The sequence below is a fragment of the Podarcis gaigeae genome, assembly GCF_964106915.1.
Source record: "Podarcis gaigeae genome assembly, chromosome: 2".
Taxonomy (NCBI): Eukaryota; Metazoa; Chordata; class Lepidosauria; order Squamata; family Lacertidae; genus Podarcis; species Podarcis gaigeae.
In genome coordinates this window covers 2779306-2794298 of record NC_139679.1, presented here as the reverse complement: position 1 = coordinate 2794298, position 14993 = coordinate 2779306, and the positions used below count along the sequence as shown (strand labels likewise).

Below are 14993 nucleotides of genomic sequence, written 5' to 3'. Positions count from 1 at the left end.
GCGCCAGTTGGGCTCCGCCCCCCCCGCCTCAGGCGCCTGCGCGCAGCCCCGGCGGGAGGGGGCGGCGGAGGCGAAGGGAGCCTTCGAGCCGGCTGCTCCCGCCGATGCCCAGAAGGGGTGTTAGGTGAGAAGCGGCCCTTCGCGGGCCATCCAAGTGCCGCTCCCTCGTGGGGGGTCTTCCTTGCCTAACTCGCTGGAGGGACATCAAAGGCGTGGATGCTCTGAGGGGGGCGTGAAGCGGGGGGGGGGGGTCCCAGTCCCATAGGCAGAGCGCAGCCGGCGCCGGAGGATACAAATCTCCCTCGGGATCTGCTGCTTGGGCGGATCCCACCATCGCCTGAGGGCAGCCCTGGGCGGGGGGGGGGGCTGTGCAGGGCCGGATTTAGATGGAGAGCGGCCCTCCCCCATCCCCCACCCCCCACCCTCACGACTAGAGGAACGTGGAAGTGTTATAAACAAAACTGAGTGAAGAGAAGGATGAAGATGGGTATTTCAAATTCTGAAATTCTCAATTTCTCCTCTAAAGGACATAAGATCTTATTCTTAACTTAAATACCATGGGGATTTTCAAGAATGCATAGAATTAACACTGAAAAACTTTTGCAATTACTGAACTTTGTAAACCTGCTGTGGAATAAGCATACACTTTTAGGAAAACGAAGTTGTAATGTCCTTCAAAAAAAACCTTGAGTTTACAAATTATATTGCCTGGGAAGTGTAAATAATATGATCACGATTACCTGACAGTGTGGTACTTTTAGAATCTACTTTATGCTGTCATTAAAAAGTCAGTTTTAAAATGGAAGTAAACTACAACCATCAAATACAGTAAGGCTAAAATGTTTTTTGCAATGTACGGAATGCTCAGTGAGACATTGTGGCCCTTAATTCATTTTTAATTCTTTTGAGTCTTGAAAAACTCCTCTCTCCTGAGTTAGTGACCATAAGGCTAAGAAATAGCCGCAAGATTGCTTCCACATTAGGAAAGGCCATCTGAGTTTTTTCTTTGTGTATAATTTGATAAAGGTCTGTATGAGACAGAGAGTGCTCTGCTGTAAGCCTATGGCTTTGTGTCACATAGAGGTGAAAGTGCAAAAGTTCATCGCTAAGTTTCAGGTCAATATCTTCTGGGTATGCTTCCATCAACAGTTCATAGAATCATAGAGTTGGAAGAGACCACAAGGGCCATCGAGTCCAACCCCCTGCCAAGCAGGAAACACCATCAGAGCATTCCTGACATATGGTTGTCAAGCCTCTGCTTAAAGACCTCCAAAGAAGGAGACTCCACCACACTCCTTGGCAGCAAATTCCACTGTCAAACAGCTCTTACTGTCAGGAAGTTCTTCCTAATGTTTAGGTGGAATCTTCTTTCTTGTAGTTTGGAACCATTGCTCCGTGTCCGCTTCTCTGGAGCAGCAGAAAACAACCTTTCTCCCTCCTCTATGTGACATCCTTTTATATATTTGAACCTGGCTATCATATCACCCCTTAACCTCCTCTTCTCCAAGCTAAACATGCCCAGCTCCCTTAGCCGTTCCTCATAAGGCATCGTTTCCAGGCCTTTGACCATTTTGGTTGCCCTCCTCTGGACACATTCCAGTTTGTCAGTGTCCTTCTTGAACTGTGGTGCCCAGAACTGGACACAGTACTCCAGGTGAGGTCTGACCAGAGCAGAATACAGTGGCACTATTACTTCCCTTGATCTAGATGCTATACTCCTATTGATGCAGCCCAGAATTGCATTGGCTTTTTTAGCTGCCGCGTCACACTGTTGGCTCATGTCAAGTTTGTGGTCAACCAAGACACCTAGATCCTTTTCACATGTACTGCTCTCAAGCCAGGTGTCACCCATCTTGTATTTGTGCCTCTCATTTTTTTTGCCCAAGTGCAATACTCTCCCTGTTAAAATTCATCTTGTTTGTTTTGGCCCAGCCATGCTTTCTCCTGAGTCGTCTTTTAGCTCAAGGAAAGTTAAAAATCTCTCAGTTGGCAAACCTTCTTCAGGTGATACATATCTGATAATTAAAGTCAGCTGATCAGTATGTGAAATGTGGAATCTACTGAAAAGCTGAAATATCCAGCCTTTCTCACATCAGCCAGAATTGCATCCTTAACTTTTTTTGCCATGAGCTGAACAATTTCCTCACATACAGTTTTTGACAAATAAGAGGGAATGCCTGATCCAGAATGTCCATACCGATTGATATGAGCATGTAAAAATGGATCAAATTTTGCCACTAGTTCTAAAAGGCCAAGATAATTGCTGTTCTTTGGCGATCCAAAGTGTTCATCATCTCCCCTGAATGGTAAGCCTCGTTCTACAAGAGTGCATTATTACAGTAAGAATTTTCTCCATGACATGCCACCAGTACTGCTGTTCTGTTTTTATTTGTGCCTCTAGCTTGGAAGTAAACATTTTCCTTCCTTGTCATGTAGGCCAACATGGCATTCCTATGCTTTTCTGAGTTTTCATGACTTTGGATAAGATGACGGTTGTGCCAGTCATCAAACCCTTCGTTAGCTAAAGCTGTGGAAGAAGATGCAAGGTCTGGAAAGTGTTTACAAACAAAGCAAAAAAATCTGCCCTTTTGAGGGAGAATATGCAAGCCACTCTCGGCTATATGTTTCCCCATTTGCTTTTGTTGAATAAAAAATAGCTTTTGTGCAAAACCTGGACTACTTTTTGTACACTTGTTTGGAATTTAAAAATGGTCCACAATGATGCAGAACTTGAGAGGAACCCCTCTCTACCCAGTAGGATACTTCCTCATGTGATAATTCTGACCACAAACCAACATCTGGTACAGTAGATATATGTTTGGCATCATCTTTATCTGCATCCGGAACACCTTGGACTTGGCCTGCTATCATATCAGGTGTGAACTGCAAAATCTGACTATACGCATTCTTTTCTTGTTGCTCTTTAGCCTCTCCCTGCCCAGTAAGTGACTCTTGAATTAGTTCTATTTTTTCAGTTTGAGCTAGTATCATGGGTGCTTCCCCATAATTAGCTTGCTCAGGGGGTCAGCAAACATTTTCAGCAGGGGGCCAGTCCACTGTCCCTCAGACATTGTGGGGGGCCAGACTATATTTTGGGGGGGGGGGAATGAACAAATTTCTATGCCCCACAAACAACCCAGAGATGCATTTTAAATAAAAGGACACATTCTACTCATGTAAAAACATGCTGATTCCAGGACTGTCCGTGGGCTGGATTTAGAAGGCGATTGGGCTGGATGCGGCCCCCGGGCCTTAGTTTGCCTACCCATGAGCTTGCTGTTCCACTTCCTGCTTCACTGTTTCTCTTTCAGGGAGGTTTTTGTCTGGTTGAATGCTTGTAGCTGGTTCAGACTGAATAGCTTCACTGCTGACTCTTGAGTGGTTGATGCACAAAAGCAGTGATTGGTCTTAACTTCATTATCATAGCATTTCCGAGTCTCTGTCTCTTGCGCTTGCTAGCGCCACTTTTAAACCTTTAACTCATGCTTAGATTAGAATCTAAAAATAAGAATAAAAATTAATCTTCAACTGGGTATACTCTGTCTTCTGTCACTCTTCAGTAGCTGCCACCACTCACTGACTTCCCTATGCCTTTCTTGAGGGGCAGTGAGACCCCTCTGGCTGACTCCTGGGGTTTGGAGATGAAAACCCCTAATTTTGTGTTTCTCCTGGAGGCTTGGCACTTGCACATTTTTGGGCTTTGCCCCTCCCAGAACCCTTCTTAAGGCACTGGTAGAGGGCAGAGCGGATGAGACTGTAGGCACAGCACTAAACAAAGAACAAATATTTTCTTGACTGTCTACAAGTAACAGGATTTTAAACACAAAAGGCACTTTAAATTAAACACAGAAAAGGAAAACACCACTGGGCACAAATAAAATAAGACAAAACGCAGTTCCTCTGACTCTGAACTGATCCCTATACTTCTGTCCGCCCTCAGGATGAGGTCCAGTTACCAACCTGCAGCCTGGCCTCCTGCCGTCTATAGGTAGTTCTGGATCCCTCCAAGGATCCCTTCCCACTGCTGCCTTCCCTGATCCCCAAGGCTTCTTTCTGCCAGTGGGCAATCTGCAGTGCATGCTGCAGGCACCAACAGGGCTCTGTGAAGTGTGAAAGATAGACTTCTCTGCCTGGGAGGGGTGAGGCCAGTGCCAGTCACATGTGCTTGCCTTGCTCTGTTCAAGCCAAGAAGGAGGGAAGGAATGGAAGAGACTTGGGACAGCTTGCTTGCGTAGTCTTATCTGCTTCATGCGGCCTCCCACTCACACACTCCCACTGATTAAAGTGTAGCACGTACCACTACTGACCTGACCCTTGAGCTGAGGAAGGCTGTACAGCTGGTTGTTGACTCTCTGGGCCTGCTGGTTCTGGATTCTGAGATGGTGTGAGGATACTCGTCAGATTTCTGCGGTTAGCAGAAGAAGGAAGTTCCAACCAAATACAGGAGCAAAAAAACGGTCAGTAGACCACAGTCTTTATTGTTGCATAACAGGTCTCCACACAGAGTAAGAACATAGGCGGAAACATCATTGATACATCATCATTATGTCACAAGGAGGGAGAGGAGTCGTGAGGTTACCCAAGTTTATCAACTTGCCCTGGGTATCAGATCAAGTTCCCAACACCTTAAGTACCCGCCATCAATGGATGTTCATTGTTTCCCTCAAGGGAGGGGGGCTGTGTACTTGACTGTATATTCCAAGGATCATGGGGGAGGGTGGTATCCAAGTTGAGTATGTGACCTCTCCCTTACAGGATTATGGAGGAAGACGATGTTCGAGTCCGCCTTTCCTTTTGAAGCAAAATGTCATTGAAATGGGGGAGAAATTTTGGGAGAGGGGAGACTGCAGTGCTGGGGAGCGGGCAGGCTGGCGAAGCCCCCTAGATTTAGAGGCCCGAGTTCCCCTGCCCTCGCATGAAGTCTTTGGTTTACAATTTTGGGAGAGGGAAGACTGTCTGCGGTGTTGGGGAGTGGGCAGGCTGGCAAGGCCCCCTTGATCTAGAGGCCCTAGGCTTCAGCCTACTTAGCCTATACATAAATTCGGCCCTGGGGCTGTGTCTCATTTTGGGCACCGTGAAAGGATAGCAGGCATAGGGCTAGTTGTTCAGTTAGCTGTTGGGCTTAAATCCTTTCTGCTGAGGCAATTTTACAAATTTAAAATACTTAAATGATACAAAGTTAGCCTAGGGGTGGGGAAAGAAAGGAGACCACCAGATTAGCATTTTTCTAATATTTTGGTTAGGGAGGCAACCTATGATTTGTCTCGGGTATAACTTGACCAGCCTTGGGTGCAAAATGTGCCTGGCTGGCCTTCATTTGCACTCGAGACTGCATAGCAGGGGTATGACCAAGGGTGTGGGTGAAGAGGAGCATTTTAGGAACATGGTCAAGGGATCCAGAAAACAGAAGTACCGGTCAGAAGTTGGGTCAGTCTGGGAATACAGGCAAAAGGTTTTAAAAATGGAGCATAATGGAGACTGAAAAGGAGGTAAGGTCACTCCTAGGAGTCCAAGTGGGGTGATCTGAATGTGTCATGTGAGGGATAAAGACATTTTTCTGAAGATACGGACAAGGGTGTCAAGGGTTTGTTGGAACAGCCTTACACATGTTTATCAGGAATAAATTGCATTGAAGACATAGAATTCTGGGGAAACGGGCATATAATTGTTCTGTAAGTGGAGAAAAGCCTTGGACATAAGTAAAATGTAAGACAGCCACACATATATAGAAGAGTTCTTTTGTACAGTTCTCTTCTTGGAACAGCTGCATCTATCCTCTCACCTGCACCTTTTTTTCTTTAAACTTCTGTGTGTGTGAAGCTGTCTTTTTAGTTTACTGCATGCCCATTCTCTGATTGCTTTGTATAAGAGTATCCCTGCCTCCCATTTGTTTCAGACACGTCAAAATGCCCGATCCATTTTAAAGCTGTAATAATCACAGTAAAATTGCTTGCAGTGTTACTCAATGGCCCGTAAATATCATTAACTCACATCTCAAATAGATAGAATTTTCAATCAAAGACTTGATAGAGCTTTTCAAGAGAATAGCTCTAACTCAGCCTTCATTCATTACTTTCATTTATTGTGAGGAGGGGCTGTTGGTGTGTAAACTGTTCTGTTTGGTCCTTTGAAAACCTGCCAGTTGAAGGTGAAACAAGCTCAGACACAGTTCACAAGTCTTTGCCTCCATTAAAATAAGTGGCTTATTTCCTGCTCCTTTTTAGGCTAGTCTCCATCAGTAGAAACTAGCTACAATGATGTAACCATACATTCTATTCAGAATTCTAGCTGTCAGGCCCCACGATTATTATTATTATTGTAGTAGTGGAGTATTGTGTGTTTGACAGCTTCATTGCACAAAAGACATTCAATGGGTGAATGTTTTACAGGTCCCTTCATCTCAGTATTGGCAAAACAGCTGCTCTTGAATTTTTGCCTGCTTTGCTGCTGTTGAACAACCTTTCTAGAGGAAAGAGTAGTAACCATAGTGCCAACATTAGATGATTTGGTAAAATACTATTTTTTAAAAAAATAATATTTTTATTCATTTTCCACAAAAGAAAAAACACACAATTTTTTATACAATCAATTCACATTTTATCACACATTCATCACTTTTTTTGACTTCCCTCAGCTCCTCTGCCGATCTTTCGTTTGCATCAATATTATTAACGCATTTCTTAACTTAGTATTTCCTTTAGATATCTCCTTCCCTCCTCTTATTTTCTTTTTAACAATATTCCTCTGTTTTTCACAGAGTCTCTTGAAAACCAACAAACGTTATCTGTTCATCACATATGCCTTTCAGATAATCTGTAAATCTTCCCCAGTCCTCGATGAACTTTTGGTCTCGTTGATACCGAATCTTCCCTGTTAGTTTGTCCAATTCTTCATAATCAGTCAATTTCAGTCTCCATTCTTCCACCGTCGGTAATTCTTCCTGTTTCCATTTTTGGGCCAGAAGTATTCTCGCTGCTGTAACTGCGTATTGAAAAAGTTTTCAGTCTTTCTTACTTATCTCATTTCCTACCAATCCCAATAAGAAGGCCTCCGGTTTCTTAATAAACTTATATTTCAACATCTTTTTCAATTCATTATATATCATTTCCCAGAAGCCTCTCACCTTTTTACACTCCCACCACATATGATAGAATGTCCCTTCTTTTTCTTTACATTTCCAACACTTATTACATGTTTTGTACATTTTAGCTAGTTTTACTGGCGTTATATACCATCTACCGTATTTTTCGCCCTATAGGACGCACCGGCCCATAGGACGCACTTATTTTTTGGGGGGGGGAATAAAGAAAAAAAATTATCCCCCCCGAGCCCCAAAGAGCAAAGAAGCCATAACAGCGAGCAGGATGGATCCCGCTCGCTGTCCTGGCTTCGTTTTTAGCCTTGGGGCTGGGGGTCCAGGAGCGAAGGCAAGGTTGCGCAACCTCGCCATCGCTCCCGGAGCTTGCTTGTGGGGCAGGGGGTGGGGGAAGCCTGAGCTTCCTCCATCCCCAGCCCCCAGAATGGGTCCGGGAGCGATGGCGAGGTTTTGCAACCTCGCCATCGCTCCTGGAGCTTGCTTGCGTCGCTGGGAGCTGGGGGTGGGGGAAGCAGGCGGTTGCGCAAGGCGTCCTCTGGAGGGCGCCCCGTGCTTCGGGTTGCAAGCTGCCGCCCGCAAGCCTTGCGAGCCCGCTGGAACTCCCCCCGGGCGCGCAAGGTTTGCGGATAGCTTCCTGAAGCCTGGAGAGCGAGAGGGGTCGGTTCGCACCAACGCCTCTCGCTCTCCAGGCTTCAGCGAAAGCCTGCATTCGCCCCATAGGACGCACACACATTTCCCCTTCATTTTTGATGGGGAAAAAGTGCGTCCTATAGGGCGAAAAATACGGTATATACCATTTTCATCACATTTTCCTTTAACGCAGTACATGCCGTAAATTTTAGTCTTTCATTCCATAATTTTGACCATTCATCATATTGTATATTATAACCAAAATCTCTGGCCCAATGTATCATTACCGATTTAACCTCTTCATCTTTTGTATACCACTCCAGCAACATTTTATACAAATTTTTATACTCATTATTCAATATCTCTAGTTGAAATTTTGATTCTTTTTCTCTGTATCCATACATTTTACAGTCTTTTTTAAACATTTCACAGACCTGATAGTAATGCAACCAATCATAGACAAATTCTTTTACTTCTTCATAGGGTTTCATTTTCCATTTCCCTCCTTCTTTAACTGTCAATTCTCCATATGTTATCCACCTCCCCCTCATATTGATCTTTTTTACGCTCATCACTTCTAAGGGTGAAATCCAGTGGGGGAGTTTAAATTCCAACAAATTTTTATACCTGTCCCATACATTTATTAACGACCTTCGGAAGATGTGGTTTTCAAACCCTTTATGAATTTTCTTCTTTTCATACCATATATAGGCGTGCCAACCAAATCTATTATCAAACCCTTCCAGATCCAACAATTCTCCAGGTAAAATACTCATTTTTGGCGGATTTTACACAGCTGGGGGGGGGGCAGGTTCAGGTGAGCAGTGAAGGCGGAGGTGAGTGATTGAGTAAGATAGGGTTGCCAAGCTTCAAACAGTGAAACTACAGACAGAAAAGTTGTTGAGCTTTTATTAGTTTTGTCCAAAGTTAGAATAACAGAATCTGAGAGTTGGAAAGGGATCTAGTCCAACCCCCTGCAATGCAGGAATCTCTGCTAAAGCATCTGTGACAGATGGCCATCCAACTCTGATTGAAAACCCCCAAGGAAGGAGAGTCCACCAGCTTCCTAGGGAGTCTGTTTTACTGTCATTTCACAGCTCTCACCATCGCAAAGTACCTTGTGATGTTTAGTCAGAATCTCCTTTCCTGTAACTTGAATCCATGGGTTCGGATCCTGCCGTCAAGAGCAGGAGAAAACAAGCATGCTCCCTCCTCCATGTGACAGCCCTTAAGATATTTGAAGATGGCTGTCATATCTCCTCTCAGTCTCTTCTTTCCCAGGCTAAACATACCCAGCTCTTTCAACCGTCACGAAGAGATATGCCTAATAATTGAAGCCTGGATCATGCTTACCTAATTATATCCATGTTTTCTCACCTTAGGATTTGTCGCCATCTCCTTAAATAATAGATATAGCAAAGTCTAAAGAATGTGAAAAACAAAACTAGGTGAAAACATTTAGTCCTGGGTTTCCTAAGGAAAAGAGCATTGGCCCTGGCCAAGTTTCACTGTATGTAAAATAAGGATTAGGTTAAGGCTAAATGTTACTGACTAATGTCTATTGTAAAGACCATGGAGGGTTTTCTATTTATTTTCAGCTGAAATAGTATTTAATGTGTTAAAGATCCATGTTGTCCCCACAGCAACCCTATGTCAGGTTTCTAGCCTGTGTCCGGAAATACATTTTATGCCTTTAAATTATGTGATGGTAGGGACTAGGGAGACAAGACAACCATCTGTTCTGGGTAAAACAAGGGCTGCCAACATGGTGCCTGGGGGCATACAGAGGCCTTTATTTGCACCCACAGGGTCTCCTAAAATCAAGCTTGAAAGAATCATTTTAGCCAATAATACAGAGGTGCAATATGTAATTGTGTGTGTGATGTCCATGCCAGTATCTTCAGTTTGCAAATGCTCACGGGTCCAAAAATGCTGGCTTCCCTGGCTAGGAAGTCTCCAGTTTATGCTGCACAAGTGGTGAAATTCCTTGTGCCCTGCTGCACAAAAAAACTTAAATGCACAGCACAAATACCTGGATAACAACTCTTAATTATATGAGAAACTGCTATTCTATCCAGTGCTCACATCTGATAGCAAAGATGCAAAATGGTGGCTACTAAAGGCTACTTAATGAATTCATGGCTTTCATAGAATCATATAGAATCATAGAGTTGGAAGAGACCACAAGGGCCATGGAGTCCAACCCCCTGCCAAGCAGGAAACACCATCAGAGCACTCCTGACATATGGTTGTCAAGCCTCTGCTTAAAGACCTCCAAAGAAGGAGACTCCACCACACTCCTTGGCAGCAAATTCCACTGTCAAACAGCTCTTACTGTCAGGAAGTTCTTCCTAATGTTTAGGTGGAATCTTCTTTCTTGCAGTTTGGATCCATTGCTCTGTGTCCGCTTCTCTGGAGCAGCAGAAAACAACCTTTCTCCCTCCTCTATGTGACATCCTTTTATATATTTGAACATGGCTATCATATCACCCCTTAACCTCCTCTTCTCCAGGCTAAACATGCCCAGCTCCCTTAGCCGTTCCTCATAAGGCATCGTTTCCAGGCCTTTGACCATTTTGGTTGCCCTCCTCTGGACACGTTCCAGTTTGTCAGTGTCCTTCTTGAACTGTGGTGCCCAGAACTGGACACAGTACTCCAGGTGAGGTCTGACCAGAGCAGAATACAGTGGCACTATTATACAGTGGCTTTGCTGGAAGTTGAAGCTTGCCTTCTTTAGGCAAAAATGATTGGGGAAATAATTTTGCTGAAAAGGCAATAGACTACCCAGCTGCAAAAGAGGAAGACTCTTACACTTTTTATAATTTGTATGACAGAAGTAGCACCTGCTGAAATCCCCTTTGACACAACTATAGCAAAGGTGTAAGAGCCTCCTCTCTTACATCTGGCTACCCTTGCTGGTTGTTTACAACCACACAAGCGGTACAATTTGTTGTTTAGTCATTTAGTCGTGTCCGACTCTTCGTGACCCCATGGGCCAGAGCACGCCAGGCACTTCTGTCTTCCACTGCCTTCCGCAGTTTGGTCAAACTCATGCTGGTAGCTTCGAGAACACTGCCCAAACATCTCGTCCTCTGTCGTCCCCTTCTCCTTGTGCCCTCCATCTTTCCCAACATCAGGGTCTTTTCCAGGGAGTCTTCTCTTCTCATGAGGTGGCCAGTCTTGGAGCCTCAGCTTCAGGATCTGTCCTTCCTTTGAGCTCTCAGGGCTGATTTCCTTAAGAGTTGATAGGTTTGAGCTTCTTGCAGTCCATGGGACTTTCAAGAGTCTCCTCCAGCACCATAATTCAAAAGCATCAATTCTTTGGCGATCAGCCTTCTTTATGGTCCAGCTCTCACTTCCACACACCACTACTGGGAAAACCAGAGCTTTTAGTATGCGGACCTTTGTTGGCAAGGTGATGTCTCTACTTTTTAAGATGCTGTCTAGGTTTGTCATTGCTTTTCTCCCAATACAATACAATACAAGCGGTACAATAGCCACCCCTATAAACATTATGAGTGGAGTTCAACTAATGAGTCCTGTTAGTAGAAGCCCTGTGCAAGGGCTTTTGCTGGCACATTGAGGCTTCCCTCCACGCCTCCTGAAAGTGGCTCTGAGGGGGTCAGGAGAGTCCCCAGAACAGCAGGCAAGGGAAGGATGTTTCCATCTGGTAAGCTGAAATGGTTGTCTGGAGAGAGAAATTGCCTTAGGGTGGTGTTGAGTTCCTTTCTATATTTCAGGTTTCTTAAGGTGCTGTTACCAATGAAGGAGCATGTGAGAGATGTTTAATCTGAGCAGAAGTACAGCCATGAGATTTGGTCATTGGGCAAAGGAGGGTAGGTAAGAAAATGAGATAGTTCAGCAGCCCTACAAAAAGTGAAAATGCTTTTGCTGTTCTGGAGCTGTTGTTTTGACCTTCTCAAGGTTACAGATAAATCCCCTGAGCAAATGAAAAGATCGGCGGCCGTGGAGAGTGAATTGCTCTCTTGCCGTGGTGCACTTTCTCTCAGGCTTGTGTTGCAATTCAATAAAATCTGAAATGGGGAAAGAACCTTGACAGGCGTATGTCAAAGTAAAATTACAGGGGGGTTGCTGTCTGCATTCAGTAATTTTCCTCTTTTCCACTTCACTGGTTTTAAGAATGCTCACTCTCTCTTGCAGAGAGCCTGCTGGTGGTGCAATTTAAAAATGCAAATGCCTCATAGACAGGAGGACTTTGTAAGAAGAATTACATTTAAACAAAAGTCTTTTGCTTTAGAGAGTTGTTGAATTAGATTGACCACTCACATTTGATTAATCAATGACAAACAGTTTCCTCTGGCCACATGGTGGGAGTGTTGTCTAGAGGTTTGGCAGATTCTCACCCAGTTTCTAAATTCTCAGATAGCCAAGAACTGGATGCAAGACCTAACACAATTTTGGATGGGAAGTACTTGGGACTTGCAGCTCAAAAGGCAACATGGAACAAGCTGCTGGGATTTTTGTTGTGCTTTTGAGTCTAAAAAAGAGTATGTTCATGTTAGCGGCTTAGATGCATCAAAGTCACATAGTGCATTTCATGCTGTCTTTGCATGGTGGGAAATGTCTTCATCTAACACAAATGACCTTTTTGATCCTTCCCCCTGCAACCACCCCAACTTCTATTGTTACCTGCACATGTGAGTTCACCTGGGCATGTGCTGCAACTGTCTCAAACATTTGTGAAGTGAATGCAGTTTAATGTTAAATTGAGGCTGGTTTGAGAAATGGCAGTATTGGTCAAACTATAGGATCAATATTGATAACGGCTAAAGTTGTTTGAATGCAGCTTCCAAAACTAGCACTGGGCGCAGAGTAGGTGGTACAGTAATGTGAACATATCTGAAGTCTGAAGTCCTACTGAATACAGTACATACAATCTCTCTTAAACATCTTCATTTCAACACGAATACTTCGAATGAGTTAAAAGCTAAATAATTCTAAGCACTCGTCCTCAATGCAGTTTAATGTGGATTTGAAGCTGCTAGTCTTTTTGCAGCACCCATATGACACCCTCATCCAATTGACAGTCTGCACTTCCCTCATTAAATTCAGGTTTTTCTGATCCACAAATAATCATGTAAGGGAAGAAAACCCAATATAAAATTGCATGTTGCATGACTGTGGATGCACTGAAGCAAATTGTGTGGGCGACTCTCCCCCCCCCCATGTGGTGACATTTTTCTGGGTGCCTTCTGAGTGTCATATCCCCTACTTCTGTTTTGTTTGCATCAGCCCAAAAGAAAGGATGCAGCCTGCCCTTTTCTCACCTGCTGTTGCTGAAGATTCATTCTTACTATTTTTATTTGTAAAGCAGCTGTTTTGTGCAGAACTTCTTTTTCACAAAACAGTTGTATTGAAAATTAAAATTTGCCCTTGCAAGTGCAGCAGGCAGGAATGGAAGCAGCAGGTTTTTAACTGCCTTAAGGCCCAAATACACGCCCACAATGGACCTCAGGTTTCCTGGTTTGGAGGTATACATAGCTTTAAAGGTTTTTTACTGTGCAAATCTGGTATATGAACAGGTAAACAAATGCCTATGCACATAATGGACTTTTGGGTTTCAACGTATGTTGAGCAGGAAAGTACTCTTACAAAAGCCTGCCCCTTTCTCCCCCAAGCAGTGGCCAGATTTCATGAGGCCACAGGTACACACACAGAGTTTGTGTCCTTTGGAGAACAGAAGACATGTCTGAGACTGTCATGCTTTAAGAAATAGGGTTTAGTCACCTATTTACAGTCTGCATGGATGGAGTCCAGATCTTACAGCATGGCTCACAGAAGCGCAGGGAACTTTCCTCCAAAATGGATCTCCCCCTTACTTCCTCCTTCTTCTGTCCAGAAACCCTTGTTTCAAATGTCCCTTTTCCTGTCCCTCAAACATTGTTACCCCAGCAACCTTTGTGACATCTGACTCCCTAGGCCAAAGAATCCTTCTATGGCCCATAAACACCTTTTTGTAATGCTAACAGGTCTGCTCTTCCCCTAACCAGCCAGGCTGGTTTGCATACAGCAGCCCAGGAATATCCTGAATTCCCTGTCTGACACAGTTTTGTACTTTAATCCATATCACAATCAACAAAATCCTAGTATTTATTCGGTCTTAGTGTTTAGGTGGATCCCCCCTATTTCTATAACACCATTCATTGAGGGGTGAAGAACAAATGCATCCCATAATGCACTGCGGTGGGATATTGGGAAACATATTTTGGCGGCGCGCAGTTGAAGGCACTCAACTCACAGTTGAAGGCACTTCACAGTGTGAAGGTGCACAAGCATGCACACTGAAACTGACCCATGCACACACTGTCTCAGTGTGGACACAGCTTCAGTTGCAAAGCACTTCATCACTACCAGGATCCAGTGGTCCTTTCTCTTACATTAGATTGGGATGGAGATTGGGGATGAGCATTGTGTGTGCTATTTAGGTTTTCAGGGTGAAGAAATTTCATACACTTGTTTCCTCTGTTTTTCTAAGGGACAGCACAAATTGGTGCCCTTACAAGTTCCACTTGTCTCAATCAGATACCACCTCCCAACTTCATTACACCTTCATCATCAGCTAAATTATCCAGACAGATGTCTTCCTTATCCTCTTGTGGTTAGCACCTCAGTGTTTCTGTGTTATGAAAAAGGTTAGTTATACAGACCCAAGCTTTTCCTCTGCAATCACCCATCATGGCTGGATTAACAGAAACATATTGGGAGGAATTCAGTGTTGCACTAACACAAATTTTCCATTAGCACAAGCATTTTTGCTTGCCTGACTTTCCCCTTATCCGCACCCCCAGAAGTGATTTGGAAAGCAAGTCTCATTAAGCTAGCAGGTTCGGTGCTGGTTCCTGCTAGTGCAACTACTTAGCTGAATCTGATCCATTGTATATTCCAGGGCTGCTTGCCCCATGTATGTCTTTCCTTTGGTCCATACCCAGCTTGTCATGACAGTCTGACTCTTTCTAGATACCAAGTATTTAAAGGTACTAGGTCACTGCAAACTATCACAGATCTCTAAAATGTGTCTTGGCGTACTCTTGATTGCACTTAATGAAAGAGGCAGGAGTTCTCTAGCCTGCCTCAAGCAATTCTTGCAAATCTTTTAGGTAAGACATGTCCAACCTGTGGATCCTGATTGATCAGTCGATCAGGGGGTTGATCTTGGTCGATGGCGGGCCCAAGGCACCCCGAGCACAGCACGCTCCTCAATAAGCAGAAAGACAGTGGCTCCAAACACGAAGAGAGCTCTGCAGCC

General features: G+C 44.2%; 1 long non-coding RNA gene across 1 annotated transcript; it reads left to right on the top strand.

Moving 5' to 3' along the window:
- Nucleotides 1-56: 56 nt before the first annotated feature.
- Nucleotides 57-13136, top strand: LOC310840117. The gene is made up of 3 exons (XR_014561817.1): nucleotides 57-124; nucleotides 11467-11566; nucleotides 12980-13136. It is a non-coding gene; the product is annotated as an uncharacterized lncRNA (long non-coding RNA).
- The last annotated feature ends 1857 nt before the right edge of the window (nucleotides 13137-14993 follow it).